This window comes from Podarcis liolepis (genome assembly GCF_965112155.1).
Source record: "Podarcis liolepis genome assembly, chromosome: Z".
Taxonomy (NCBI): Eukaryota; Metazoa; Chordata; class Lepidosauria; order Squamata; family Lacertidae; genus Podarcis; species Podarcis liolepis.
In genome coordinates, this window is record NC_139570.1 from 14855482 (window position 1) to 14871183 (window position 15702).

Here is a 15702-nt window from a genome sequence, read left to right on the forward strand (position 1 = left end):
AAATGGCGGTGTCACAACCTTTTTATTCTCCAGCTAATGCAAATTCACCCCACCCACCCCCACCCTGCACGCAAAATGACTTGGTTTTTACAAGCCTCATATTAGTATGGCATACTTCTGTATCAATTTGAAATGCATCCATGGATCTGGGTTGCTATTTTGTATTCTCAGAGGAAGCAACTCACTGATGTTCCTCATCTGCATTACAAGGCCTCTTAAGCTGGTAGGATCTCCAAGGGAATTCATAGACAAAAATACTCCCCCTCTAATAATGAGGCACAAATGCTTAGATGTGGCATGGCCAGCAGAAACACAATAAGATATAAACCATCCAATTCCCAGTTGGTTTAATGTCCCTCTTTTTTGTTTTTGTTTTTTTTACTTTCTGTTGAAAGGATGTCGAATTTTATGACTGCCGTTCATATTATCAGAACTGGCCTAACTATGGCGCAATTCCAGCACAACTGTTTACTAGTGGTGCCACTGAATTTTTCCTAAAGTAAAATTTTGAGGGAAATTTAGAAGCTCATGCTTGGGGAAGGCATCCAGACTTTTTTGAAGAAAGAAGACTGTGGGCCACCACTCAGGGCCAAGTTCTGGGAGTTATGCCCCCTCCCCCTTTTATGGCCTTAGACACAGTACAGGGCATAGCCCAGTATTTATTTAAAGTAACCATCAATTGCAGCAGCAAATTAGTAACTTCGACAAAAACACAAAGATCTCCCAAGTTCAAAACTTCTCACATCTTACCTGGGTCTTGATGTCCCAATGAATGCCTATGTCCTTTAGCATTGCTCACTGTCCCTTGGGATTCTTTAGCCAATGTACAATCTGAAAATGTAACAATACTGTTCCAGCAAATGGTATCAGCAAGTTCCGATAATTTCTCTAAAGTTGGGGGGAGCAACCAACAGGTGGCGGCAAAAAGGTTCATGCAGTTCATTTTTATACAATACGTATATACAACTTTAGCCAATAAGAACAGCAGACAAGGATCCCAGCTATCAAAAGCCATTCATGGGTGACTCTAGACATTAAGAAAAGCAAGTTCCAACCTGCTGATTAACTTGGTCACATCCGCACCATACATTTACAGGACCTTTATACCATTTTGACAGTCATGGCTTCCCACAAAGTACAGTGGTACCTCAGGTTATGAACTTAATTTGTTCCAGAGGTCCATTCTTAACTCAAAACTGTTCTTAACCTAAGGTGTGCTTTTGTTAATGAGGCCTCCCGCTGCTGCCGCACCGCCAGCGTGCGATTTCCGTTCTCATCCTGGAGCAAAGTTCTCAACCCGAGGTACTACTTCCGGGTTAGCGGGGTTTGTAACTCGAAGTGTTTGTAACATGAAGTGTTTGTAACTCAAGCTACCACTGTAATCTGAAAACCACAGTTTGCTACGGATGCTGGGAAATGTAGCTCTCTGAGGCAACAACTCTCAGAGCCGTGAAATGTGGTTACTTTTTTATTCTGGACAGATGATGAAACACCAGCAGTTTCTGCTTCCACTTCCATTGGAATTATTTGACATCTCCACCCCCTCATGCTCCGAGTATTTCTCTTGTTAGCTAGGTTTTGCTTGTTTGCTTGCTTAAATGCTTTAAAAATCTGAGTCAACAGAACCACTCAGGACTTTAGAAAGGTCCTGATCAACTTCAGATCCCTTGTTAATACTGCAATCTGAGTTGGGAATATGAACTCCTCACTTGAATCATTCCTCTTTGCCTTGTAATTTGGCAACTACTTAGAGCCAATGGTACCCCTAGTAGTTTTCAAAGGGTTCAACTTTTGCTTCTGCTGCAGAAGACTTGCCTTGTATCACTTGCCTTGTATCACTGCAGCTGAAGCAGGTATATACAGACTGATTGTTCAAATGGCCTGATTAACAAATAAAACAACAACAAAAATGTCCTTTACAAGGCAGAGGGGAAATATTGCTCAAGAGGGGGAAAATAGGTTTAATGAAGATAATGAAGACTGTTAAAGTCAAAGAGCGGGGGGGGGGGGGATGAGCCAAGCTGGGAGACACAATCTAAGGCATGTGAACAAAAGTCCTTCAAGAATAAATCACAAATACAAAGTGATAAATACCTGTGATAGTAGGACTGACAGCCTGATAGTGCATACATCACAGTAATCCAAAATGAAAACAGTATCATTCAATCTTCTAGCGTCTAACAGGCCCCAAGCTATTATTAGGTGATTTGAAATCACTCTACAAGTTACTTTTTGGACAGAGTTTCTCTGGTCCACCCCCACCCTCCTCCAATCTCTGTTCTATAGAAATAAAAAAGGCATTAAATCCTGTAACTCAGTTATCAGGCGCTCAGCTTGGAAGCACAGAGGGATTTCGGCAGGGCTTGGAGCTATAAAGCATGTGGCAATACATGCTGGGTTCTCCTGAACCAACTGACCTCCCAGTATCAGAAAGGATTCCAGTCCATGGTATTTATCTCATGGATGTGTGACCTCTACCTTAACCAGTGCTGCTTTTTAAAAAAAGAAAAAATAGGTGCTGTAACTCACCATGAACTCACCCTTGTCCTCTTATAATGGCAATGGCGCCCACCTGAGAGGTGCCGGAACTGAGTTCCAGTGAACTCAGCCCTGCTCTTAAGAAATTACACTCATTGTGTCAGCTGACCTTAATAAACCTTTGGTGGATTGAATTACCCCCATCTTGTTGCCTTCTTTCAAAGTTCCTTGTATGTTTTCCCTGGCAAACAACTCCATAATACAGTTCAAATTTTACTGTAGAGCAATTTCTCTTGACAATTTAAGGATATGTGTCCCTCTTGCCTGAAAAACAACTTACCATACTTTTCCATGTATAAGACTAGGTATTTTGCCTAAAAAATCATGCTAAAAATTGGGAGTTGTATTATACATGGGTAGTGCATAGGGTGGACATTTGAATGGTTGCTGCCATGGCTGTCAGCGGCTATTATGCATGTTATTGGTTGCTGCGTCGATGGGTGTTGTTGATTGGCGGATGCTACAGCAATTGGGTGGATGGTGTGCAGCTTCTGCCTTTGAAGGGACAGACAAGAGGCTGATTTTGTGGCACGTGCAGGTTAGTGATCTTTGGCATTCCCCCATAAAAAAAGTTCAACTTGGGGCAATCCTCCTCGAAAAAAGCTCAACAACTTTGTGCCATCTCCCCCCATTTTCTTAAATCTTAGTCCCCCAAAATAGGGGGCATCTTATACATGGGGGCGTCTTATACACAGAAAAGTATGGTAGCTAATGAGCTGACTTGATAGAAACTCAGAGAGACACTGTACAGTAATAAAATGACAATGTCGCAAACTCCAACTGCATTAGGAAGCTATGGATCAGAAAGGTTTGCTTCAGAACCTGGAACCCCTCTCCAAAATTCCTCAGGCATCCTTGCTTTATTAATTAGCAGATTATCTCCTTTTGCTTCTTTTTCAAATAGGTAAAATGCAAAACCTATATTACAATCTAATATATGTATTGGATATCTTGATACAATAATGAAGATTGAGGTATTATGTATAGGTACAGAGAACAACAACAGCAAATTTTATTTATATCCCGCCCTCTACGGCCAAAGCCAGGCTCAGAGTGACTAACATCATACAAGTACAGTGGTACCTCTGGTTACGTACTTAATTCGTTCCAGAGGTCCGTTCTTAACCTGAAACTGTTCTTAACCTGAAGCACCACTTTAGCTAATGGGGCCTCCCACTGCTGCTCCACCGCCGCTGCGTGATTTCTGTTCTCATCCTGAAGCAAAGTTCTTAACACAAGGTACTATTTCTGGGTTAGTGGCGTCTGTAACCTGAAGCGTAGGTAACCTGAAGCATATGTAACCCGAGGTACCACTGTAAGGCAATGCATAAAAACAAGCGATCAATAAATTAAGATACAGCCCACAATTAATTCAAACAAATTAAAATTAAAATTAATACTGGACAAGTGGCAATCTTCAGGTTAAAATTGAAGGCGGTTGCCAACTGTTTCCATTGATATTAAAAGCACCTGTGAGTGGGCTGGGAACCTCCTTCGTGCTTGTTCTTATACAAGGCCTGGCGGAACAGCTTCATCTTGCAGGCCATGCGGAAAGATGTCGAATCCCGCAGAGCCCTAGTCTTTTGTGAGAGAGTGTTCCACTAGGCTGGGGCCATGGCCAAAAAGGCCCTGGCTCTGGTCAAGGCCAGTCTGATCTCTCTGGGGCCTCGAATCTTTAGGATGTTGTTATTTGCAGACTGTAAGGTCTTCTGTGGGGCATACCAGGAGAGGCGTTCCCATAAATATGAGGGTCCTAGGCCATATAGGGCTTTAAAGGTTAAAACCAATACCTTAAACCTGATACTCCACTGGGAGCCAGTGCAATTGGTATAACATTGGGTGAATGTGATCCTGCAGCGAGGACCCCGTAAGGAGTCTCGCAGCGGCATTCTGCACCCACTAGAGTTTCTGGGTTCAGTCTCAATGGCAGCCTCATGTAGAATGAGTTATAATAATCAAGCCTGGAGGTGACCATTGCATGGATCACAGTGGTGAGGTCAGGGCGAGAGAGGTAAGGGACCAACTGCTTAGCTTGGCGGAGATGAAAAAAAGCCACCTTTGTTATAGCTGTAACCTGCGCCTCCATATAAAGGGAGGTGTCAAAGTTTACACCCAAACTCCTGACAGAAGGCACTGGTACTAATTGCGCCCCCGCAAGGGATGGGAGTTGGCCCCCCAACCCCATATCATCTCGACCCAGCCAAAGGACCTCTGTCTTCAAAGGATTTAACTTCAACCGGCTCCCACGTAACCATCCAGCCATGGCTTCCAAATACCTGAACAGTGTGTCTGGGGCTGAGTCAGGGTGGCCATCCATCAACAGATAAAGTTGGGTATCATCAGCATACTGATGGCAACCCAAACCAAAATTTCAGACAAGCTGGGGAAAGGGTTGCATATAGATGTTAAAAAGCACCGGGGAGAGAATTGCACCCTGCAGCACCCCACACACTGAAGAGTAGCACAACAACAGCTCCACCCCCCCAGTGCCACCCTCTGTCCCCGACCAGAGAGGAATGAGTGCAGCCATTAAAGGACTGTGCCCTGAATCCCCACGTCAGCGAGGTGGTGGTCTCGAAGTTTGTGATCAACCATGTTGAAGGCTGCTGACAGATCTAACAAAATCAGCAGCCCTGACCCTCCTTGATCCAGCTTCCTATGGAGATCATCTTTTAGGGTGACCAGAGCTGTCTCGGTCCCATGGCCAGAGCGAAAACCGGACTGGAATGGGTCCAAAGCTGATGTTTCATCCAGAAATCTACCAAGCTGTTCAGCAACCGCTCTCTCAATCACCTTACCCAGGAATGGAAGATTCGAAACTGGGCAGCAATTGGATAGATCTAAAGGATCTAATGATTTATTTATTTTTTAAGAGCGGACACACCACTGCCTCCTTCAATCCCCTGAGAATGTCCCTGTGCCAAGGGACAGATTGATGATCTCACCCAGGGGAGCCCGCACCTCTTCTGGACATGCTCTAATCAGCCAAGACAGGCACGGGATGAGAGGACAAGTGGTGGGCTTTCCAGCACGGAGGAGTCTGTCCATGTCTGCTGGGAGAATACGGTTAAAGCGGTCCAATACTGGACCCGAGGACAGTAGAGGAGCCTCCAGTTCTGTTATTGTATCCAAATTGGTGGGGAAGTCACGGCGGAGCAACATTCTTTTAGTCAAAACTAGACTTCAACCTCTACAATCCTTTTCAGGAGGGCCAGATCTAGGAAGTAACCCACATGATCTGTAAGATGTAACTTACAGAACATCTGTAAATATCCTATGCAAGAATTGAGTATTTCTTGTAGCTCCTCTCTTCCACTTCCTTTCCCTTTCTAAAATCCAAAAGCATTGTATTTTTGTTCTTAGCATCCACACACACCAAAGCATGGTGCACATCTTTTTATACAAAGCTAAAGGCAGTGGTAATATATCTCCACACACAAACACACACACATCTCATTTTCTTGTCAAAAGCATCACTATGACCTTATCAAACAAATTTATGTTGACAATTTCCTCGAACTGTATATTCCCCTGTGAGCTAAATTATCAGATGCAATTTGGAAATGTGTGAGGATGATTATTCATTAAGTTTGGAGTTTTTTCTCTCTCTACAAGAGTGTGATGTTGCACCAAAAACAAAAAACAAAAACCAACCCTAGAAGGAAGGAAGGAAGGAAGGAAGGAAGGAAGGAAGGAAGGAAGGTTGGTTTTCAGGTATGTCTATCAATACAACACACTAGTCACTTCAAATATGCTGCTGTATAACTGTAAGGCTTTCACACTCAATGGACAGAATGGTCTTGATCAGTTCATGTCCCTTTCACACATGTTAATCAGAATGTCTATTCCATTGCATTTGCATTAAGATTTTTTTTATTTTTTAAAAAAGAAAAGTCCTAAAAATGTTACACACTTTTAGCATTTTTTACCCTGTTTATATGAAAGTGGTTCCAGGGCTTCTTTTTTCATTCATACTTTCAAGCTGTTTGGAGCAGCTAATATGTGCAGTGTCTTTCAAAGGTAAAATACTTTTTCTGATGCTTCAGGAAGTGGCTGTACATCACAGCATGCAGTCCCTTCCTAGGAAATTGGACTGAGAAAAAGATGCCTTCCCCCTCATACCTATTAGGGAAGCCATTTCTTTCTCTGTACAACAGCACCAAAAGGCTACCTTGTAAGGGACTGCATGTTATGATGTATGGCTGCTTCCTGGATCATTACACACACACACACACACACAAGCATTTTATTTGCATGGGGTGGCGCTGTGGGTTAAACCACAGAGCCTAGGACTTGATGATCAGAAGGTCGGCAGTTCGAATCCCAGCAATGAGGTGAGCTCCCGTTGCTCAGTCCCTGCTCCTGCCAACCTAGCAGTTCGAAAGCACGTCAAAGTGCAAGTAGACAAATAGCTATCGCTCCGGCAGGAAGGTAAACGGTGTTTCCGTGCGCTGCTCTGGTTCGCCAGAAGCGGCTTAGTCATGCTGGACACATGTCCCGGAAGCTGTATGCCGGCTCCCTCGGCCAATAAAGCGAGATGAGCGCCGCAACCCCAGAGTCGGTCATGACTGGACCTAATGGTCAGGGGTCCCTTTACCTTTTACTTTTACATTACTCTTACCAGCTGCATCAAACAGTTTGAATATGTGATGGAAGAAAGGATGAAAAGGGTATAAACTGTGAGTTGTTTGGCTGTGTGCAGAAAGGTTCATATATATGTGGACTACCCTGCATAACAACATTCTAATCTATGCACAGGTCAAGGTAAAACAGGTAAATTGGTTCCAAAGTTCAAAGTGAACAAAATCTTTTCTCATCCCTTAACTACAACATACAGCAACAAACCCACCTTTGAGTTTATGCCAAAGGAGTTGCAACTAAACCTGACTCTGTTCAGCATACTTCTATGATACAGATGGCTTCCATGTACCATTTGTCAGTGCCAGGGCAAATGGTCTAGAGTAGACTTGATAGCCAAGCCAGAAAATAGGCAGGCAAGCACAGAGGTAGAGATGGGGAGAAATTTGATTCAGTGAGCATTTAAAGGCAAACCTACCCAATATGCACTCGTGAAAATACAGTCATTCTTCAAAATTCACACTTTTCAGATTTTGCAAGATAATTATCCAGCCAAGTAATCTCCCGTATCTCCAAAATTGCATATGGTAAACTAAAGCATGCAATTATGTATTGGGGGGGGCATATGCAAATGAATTGTTTGGATTGGAAATTGTTTTGGGGGGAAATGGGCAAAATTGTACAAAACTCTGTATATTAGGAGGAATTCTCACCAAAATGCTGATGAATTGATGCAAAACAATTTGTGGAGAACTGAATTTAAGGTTGCAAGGGGGGGGGGACCTGAGATTGACGTGACAAGATTTGTCCAGCTCTACATAGAGCATCTTAGTGGCAACATTGGTCTTACTCTTTAAGTTTGCATAGGCCTCTTCCCTCAAGTGATAAGAGAAAGTGAGCATCTCCCTTCCTCTGTCATTGTCATCATGACACTCCACATGCTGCAGGTTAAACTTCAGCAGTGGGTTGCCTTTCCTACTCATGCAGCCTCCCTCCACGTTTCAGAAACCTGATTTTCCAGAGCTCTAAATTATCTAGAGAACATACACATAGGCTCACTATTTCAGAAGTTATCCTTAGAGCTCATGGAAGGTGTTGAGGATGTCAACAGAGTGTGGCGGTGGCAACGGCAGGGGGGGAGGTGTGATTGTGTAGCAGATCTAGTATGTTCCAGACATTACTAAAAGGTAAAGGTAAAGGGACTCCTGACCATTAGGTCCAGTCGTGGCCGACTCCGGGGTTGCGGTGCTCATCTCGCTTTATTGGCCGAGGGAGCCGGCATACAGCTTCCGGGTCATGTGGCCAGCATGACTAAGCCACTTCTGGCGAACCAGAACAGCACACGGAAACGCCTTTTACTTTCCCGCCGGAGTGGTACCTATTTATCTACTTGCACTTTGATGTGCTTTTGAACTGCTAGGTTGGCAGGAGCAGGGACCGAGCAACGGGAGCTCACCCCATCGCGGGGATTCGAACCGCCGACCTTCTGATCGGCAAGTCCTAGGCTCTGTGGTTTAACCTACAGCGCCACTCCAACAAATCATCCCATGCTGGCTGAGGCTGATGGGAGCTCGAGTCCAAGTGTATCCAGAAAGCCACAGGTTCTCCACCTCTACAATAAAGCAACCCCATCTTATTAAAACTAGCAATCTAACAAACAAAAAAATACAGCATAATATAATCACTAAGAGCAGACCATGCAATCAAATCCCAGCAGTAATTAGTTCCTGTAAAAGTCATCTAAAAATATCCAAGGCTCAGGCCTTCCTCAAAGCACACAGCATAGTATTCCACAATTATGGGGCACTGCTGAAAAAATCGTGGCGCGTATGCTTGCCAGCCTAGCTTAATTTGCATGTTTGGCATCTCATAAGGGCCTCCTATGGAGATCTTAAAGTACTAGCAGACTTGTGTAGATCTAGATGATCCCTTAAGTAATCTAGTCCCAAGCGATCCAGATATTTACAGGTCATCATCAACATTTTATAATTGTGCCCAGAAGTGTGCTGGCCACCAGTGCAACTGGTACAATATGCTTTCCTTACCTGGTTCCAATCAGGAGCTGAACAGCTGCATTTTTTACCAGCTGGAGTTTCTGAACCATCTTTATAGGAAGTCTAACAAAGAGTATGCAACAGCAGTCTACTCTGGAAGCACAGGTGTCACTATTGAATGTGTAGCCGTGGTAAGAGGCCAGTTCTCTCTAGGTAGCATTGCAACTGTTGTAACCAATTGATGAAAGGCACTCTTGCCCGTGACTGGCCCAGCCTCTCCAGTTTGCATTGAGCCCAGGAGCACTCTGAGCTGCCAACTTGATATTGCTACCCACATCCAAGACCAGATGAGGTTCCCCTACTCACAGCTCCTCTGCCTTATCTGAACTAAAGTTTATCCTGCTCACCCTCATCCAGCCTCCAGGTACTGACTAAGTCAAGACTTCCAACAGTCTTCCTGGGATAAGAAGATGTAAGAGAGAAGTACTACCCGTACATTGATGACAATTCAGCTCAATCTTCTGTGTGACTTCTCCAAGCAATTTTATGTAGCTTTCTACTTTAAGCTGCTGGTTCTTGGTAAATGACTGTCCCTGTTTTGTTTCAGTTTTCCTTTTAGAGGATATTTTCCTTCCAGTATATGAATAAATTGACCATAAAGAGGGAACTGCTTTGGTCAAACTACTAAAACTTTGGAAGTCAGTTCATCAGGTACAGAGTTATTGCTTGAACTGCTGACATTTCAACCAATCCCTGTAGCTGTGCAATTAGCAGATTATGATACCATATACTCATATATCATGATTATATTCTGTTTAATTCTGGACTGAGACAATAATAGAAGAGGATCACATCCAATGGTGATCCTACTCAGAGTAGCCCCATTACAAGTAATAGACATTACTTAGCTCTATGAATATCAGCAGTCTAAGAATAAAGTAGTTGGAAACAATCCCGAGCGTAGCAAGGGTAAAGCCACCATTATAAACTTTGTCTTGTATAATTCCATAACATTGCAACCTTGAAAAATATGTATATTAAAGCGGGATACCCAGTTTCTACAGATTTATATTCCCAGCCTAATAAAGTTTTACAGCAGTACCTGTTGCCTACTATCAGCTTAGATCAGAGAATGGCCTTTTACTTTCTCCACTTTTGAATATTTCTTCTATATGCATTGAAGGCATCAAGGTCAATGAGTTTCTCTCTGTGAGGGGTGTGTGGCTTGCTGAATATTTTATATGGCAAGGCTGAAAGGTGACAGAATAATGCAGGGTACTTATGATTATAGATGCACAGAAATAAATAGTCAGTAGCAAAATAATGGATTCTCAATAATGTATTGGACCTGGCAGCTTTTAGGATGTCAGACATAAAACCTGCCTATATAAATGAGCTATCGAAGACGCTACTGCTGTCGAACAAGGTGGCCATTCTAACTAGTCAGAAATGTAGCAAGACTCCTAACACCAGCCTCTCCTCCCCCCCTGCTCTCCACCAACTCCACAGAAGCAAAATGGCTTTTGATATTGAATCTTTCAAAGCTGAGCTCGTTACTGATAGCAGGCCATTCCCCTGCAGTAATAGAAGATTATAATGTCTCAGATAATGTCAGGGAGGGTGAAATGCACAGCATTAACCAACAGAGAAGCTAGCAGCGGGAGGGAGATGCAGTTCCAAGTCTCATTCCCAACTCAGTTATTTCACAAACAGCTGCCACGTGTTGGGGACATCAAATACATTTAGGATTATTTATTGATCCCAAAGGACCTACCTTTGCCCCTCAACTACTTGATCAATCACAGAATCAAAAACATGAATGCCGCACTAGACATTTTAAGATATTCACACACACACACACACATGTCAACAGCATCAGATGCTTCACATTGTGTTTATGTTCAACTGTTGACTTAAGTCTGCTGTTCCATTGCTGCTAAATGTCTAATGCATACAGTCTGCAATTCTCTGCCAGCTTACGTTTAGCAAAGTTTGTTTTTTTAAAAAAATAATTCAGAATAAGATAAGGTTTTTGTTTGCCCCAGACCCTCATATTTTCCAGGGCCATGTACAGCTGTCTTTCTCCAAGAGAAAAAAAAATTTGTATATCATCTTACATTCAGTAACATTCTTATGCATTCTTTTGAATATTATAGCCCACTATATCCCTTTTTGTTCATTGCTTGACTGGAGAACTGCATTACAAAAAAATAAAAAAATGTGAATTTTGAAGGAAGGCTGTGTTTTGGTTTGCATATTGCTTTGGAAAGTGTTAGCTTGGTATGTTTTACTGAATGAAATTTCTTCACCACCCCTAGCCAAAACATATTCTATATATATTCCATGGCTCTTTTTCTTTTGCATTTAGATTTGCAATTGGGGGAGGGGCAGGGTGAGCAGATTTGTCTGCCCATGTCAATAACTTTAATTGGGAACCTTCATGGAATTTAAAACTGATCAGAGGAATAGGTAAAGCCTGAAGATTAGATTCCACGTGGGAAATTAATCCACTTATCATCAGTTTGCCCTGTTCAAAATGGAGGGTGTTGTCAGGTCTGTAAACACTCTTCAATGAACAGAAAATTCAGTCTAAGGGCCAAGCTCGGCAATCAATCACGCCAAAACAAGATCCTGCACTTTCATACTGAGCAAACAGGAGGCAATTAGAACACCACCATTTGTGAGAGGGAAGGCAGAAAGAGAAAGATTAGCAAGAATTCTCTCTCCCTTGCCCTGATGTGTATCTGCCAATCTCTGTTTAGATTCTGTGTAATGATTAGCTCCTTTTATCTGGGGATGCAAGATAAATGTGTAAGATTGTCATTATTAAATGCTTCTGAAAGTAATTCTGAACCTTACAATTGCTCTACAGATTTATTAGAGCGCTGGTTAGCATTGCTAATTTGCAACTGGCTATTTTTTTTTTAATGACAAACTGATAAAGTGATATGTTAAGCTTGAGTGGGAAATTCAGCTGGTGTAATACGTTCACTTCTGCAGGATGCATTTGCATAAACATTTGGTAGGAGAAAATGAGTCCTCGGGCAGTTCAAAGCCCATTTTATTTGATGGGTTTTGAACAGGGGATCTGCAACTTGAGTGATTTCTGTTACAATACTTTCATCTGAAGTTTCACAGAGGATGAGGAACTTGGAAGAGTTCATGTTTGCAGATAGTCAGAGGAGCGTAATCTAAAATATGGCAAAGATTAGGAATCACACAGACTAGTTGTTCAGGAGTTCAGCATTTCATTTACTCGGTCAATTGCCTATGTACTAGAATGCTGAAAAAATGTAAATGTTGATTACTATATTTTTAAAAAAGATATGTCTTGTTGGTAAGCTGTGCAGGAAAGTTTTTTTCTAAATGATAGCCATATAAATAAAAATTAATAACCATCCAAGTTCAAATGTAGTCTATGGTGGGTATCTACCAGTACATGTTTTCTAAAAAAAAAGTTTAGGGGTACTCTCATTTTGACTCAAGAAAATCACCATTTTATAGTTCAAATCAGGAAGAATAAATGCAGTAAATGGAAAAAAGTACAAAGATTCACAAAATGTTTAGGGGTATGCGTACCCTTGCGTACTCCCCAGAAAAAAAGCACTGGTATCTACTATAAAGGCAGGTTTAAGGAACTTGAATTTATTTTAAAAGCCCTGAACAACTTAGGTCCAGGATACCTCAGGGATCACCTGAACCGTTATGTCCCTGCTTAATCACTGGGATCAATTGCAAGTTGTTCACCAGGTTGGTAAGGGTCGTCATGCAACAAGAAGAAACTGGGCCTTTAGAGTCATCAGCCCAGTATTGTCAAATATTCTCTCAACACAGGTTCAGCAGGCACCTTCTGTTTCAACTTTTACATGCCTTGTGGAAACTTTTCTATTCTGTCAGTCTTAAGCATGTGATTAAGAACACATCTTTCCATAATCGTTACCTGATTTCTGATCTTACCTTTTAATATATGGTTTTTATTGTATGGATTATATATAACTTGTAAACTGCTCTCATATTTTTCTTTATAAGAACTAGCAGTATATAAAATTTATTTATTTATACCTCACTTTTTTGCTTGACAGGGATTCAAGACAGCTTATAGATAAAAATAATATTAACATCTGATATAGAAAATAAGGTCACATCTAAAAATTTAGGTGAGGGGAACCAATCAATAAAAAACCCCAATTAAACATTGATAGAATTAAAGCTATATACATGTGTTAAATCCATACAAATATTTTAATAAATAAACATACCCCAGGGAGTACTAGAACTACTGAATAATAGAGCTAGGATGGGCATGAAGTTCAATGTTCTGCTAGCAGCAGCAATCTTATATTAACCTATATACTCCTTCACACAGTATCTAGTTAAACTGTGGAAACTGCTACCTAAAGATGGGATGATTCCCGACAGCTTAGATGACTTTAAAAGGGGACTAAACACATGGAATATAAGACTATCAATGGCTATTAGTAATGATGGTAATATGCTGCCTACAGAACCAAAGATACCTACAGAACACCAGTAACTGGGCAACAGCAGTAGAGGGCTAATGCCCTCATGTCCTAGTCGTGAGTTTCACACAGACATCTGGTTGTCCACTAAAGGAAACAAGATGGTGGACTAGATAGACCTTTGGTTTGATCCAGTGGGGCTCTTTTTCTGTTCTTATAAGTGGTAGACCACCACTTTCAAAATTAAACATAATTAAGGAGTAGTAGATCAACCACCTTCTCCTTTCTTGTGAAACATATCTATCTAAACTTTTGCAACCTGTTCTTAAAGATTTCCAGTAATGAAGATTTAATCTCTTATACGTACCTACGTTCCTCTCACCTGCCTGTCAGGACTTGCAATGTAGTGTCCAGCGATGCACGTCAGAACCATTTGGTGCCTTTTCTGACACAACTTTGGTGCCTATAACATCTGCACGGCAGGCAGGCATTTAACAATCTCAAGGATAGAGGTAAATGGAATTTTCACTTTTAGAATTTTCAACTGCTAACTTTGATGTCAGGTGTACAAGAGTTCTACTAGTTGTTGTTGTTGTTGTTGTTGTTGTTGTTGTGGCTGTGGCTGTTGTTGTTCGAAAGTGGCAAGCCTGCACACCATGGAGTGGTTCAAACCCTCACCAGTATTTCTTGTACCTAACAGAGGAATGGGGGTGGGGAACTGTTTAGCTAAATGGCAGAGCACATGCTTTTCATTGTAAAAATCCAGAGTTCAATCCCTGGTGTTTTCTGGTACAACTGGAAAGACTGCTGTCTGAAACCCAGGAAAGCCACTGCCAATGTAGAGAATACTCAGCTATATGGGCTAATTATCTGGCTCATTGTAAGGTAGTTTCCCAGCAGTGCAGTTTTACGTTTTTTCCTGAAGTAAGTCCCAATTAAGACTCTCAAAATAGACCAGTAACACTTTTGGATGGGCTGCAGAAATGTAGAACAATGGTAGATCAAGATTTAAAAAATTAAAACCTTCTTGTACTTAAGATGGATTTGCGGCCCTATCATTCCAAATAAGCATTGTAACAGGTACTGTTGAAAGGCAATGGAAAGCAGATAGGAGAGGACAGAAGTCTATATTTATGAATAAAGAATATGAGACAAAGATGATCACAGTTTGCCTGTAAATCAGATTACTCTGCAAAGACATCTTAATTTTCTGGCCTTATTGATCCAGACAATGAAATTGTAAAGACTTCTCTCACACTCTCTTCCAATTGATTTTTTATTCATTTGATGTGACCTATCACTCTAGTACAGCTTTATCAATCTATACAATCCTTTTTGTGAGTTTTTTTTAACAAGAAAAATAAAATAAAGCTTAATTAACATACTCCAGAAAAATCAATGGATGCATGTTTCCTCATCAGAACGTTTAGAGTTTCTCATTAAGAAACACTACAGACTGAACTTCACTATTGCAGATATTCAATAAATTTGCAGTGGTGCCATTAAAACTCTTACTGTTGCTCAAAAACCTTTATTTAGCATTGGCAGCTATTCACTTTTCTATTGCAGCACCTAGGTTTGAGCTAGGGAACCTATGGCATTATTCAAGGTCAAACATTAAGGAATTCATTAATTACATTTATAGCCTGCACAAATATGGAATTGTGCTTTGAAAATCAAGACTGTATTATTCCCAAATAGGAGTATTACTCCTGGGAACAACCATGCTGCATGATCTGATCTCTAACAATGGATAAGAAGACCCAAACTATGATTTGGGCAACTAAGGCAAGGGAAGAATTTGTGTGAAATAGTAGCAGGATTTGGCGTGGTGGACAGTTATTCAAAACCCTGTTTAAACTAACAGTTGAAAGGGAGGGAAGGAGAGGCCCACCTGCTTCTCCGCCCTGTCCCTGCTCCAGCTGCATGACCCTGAATTGATTTGGGACCAGGATCCAGGCTTTGGCAGCCCCATATTATCCCAGTTCATGTTGGGGCTGCTCCACACCACTGGATTGGGCCATGAATTGGATTGGGGAGGAGCATGCACAGGCCTAACACCAAGCATGGTATCCCATCAGCAATCTGATCTCAACAAAGTCACTTCAGTTACCCATGCTACCTAAACAATC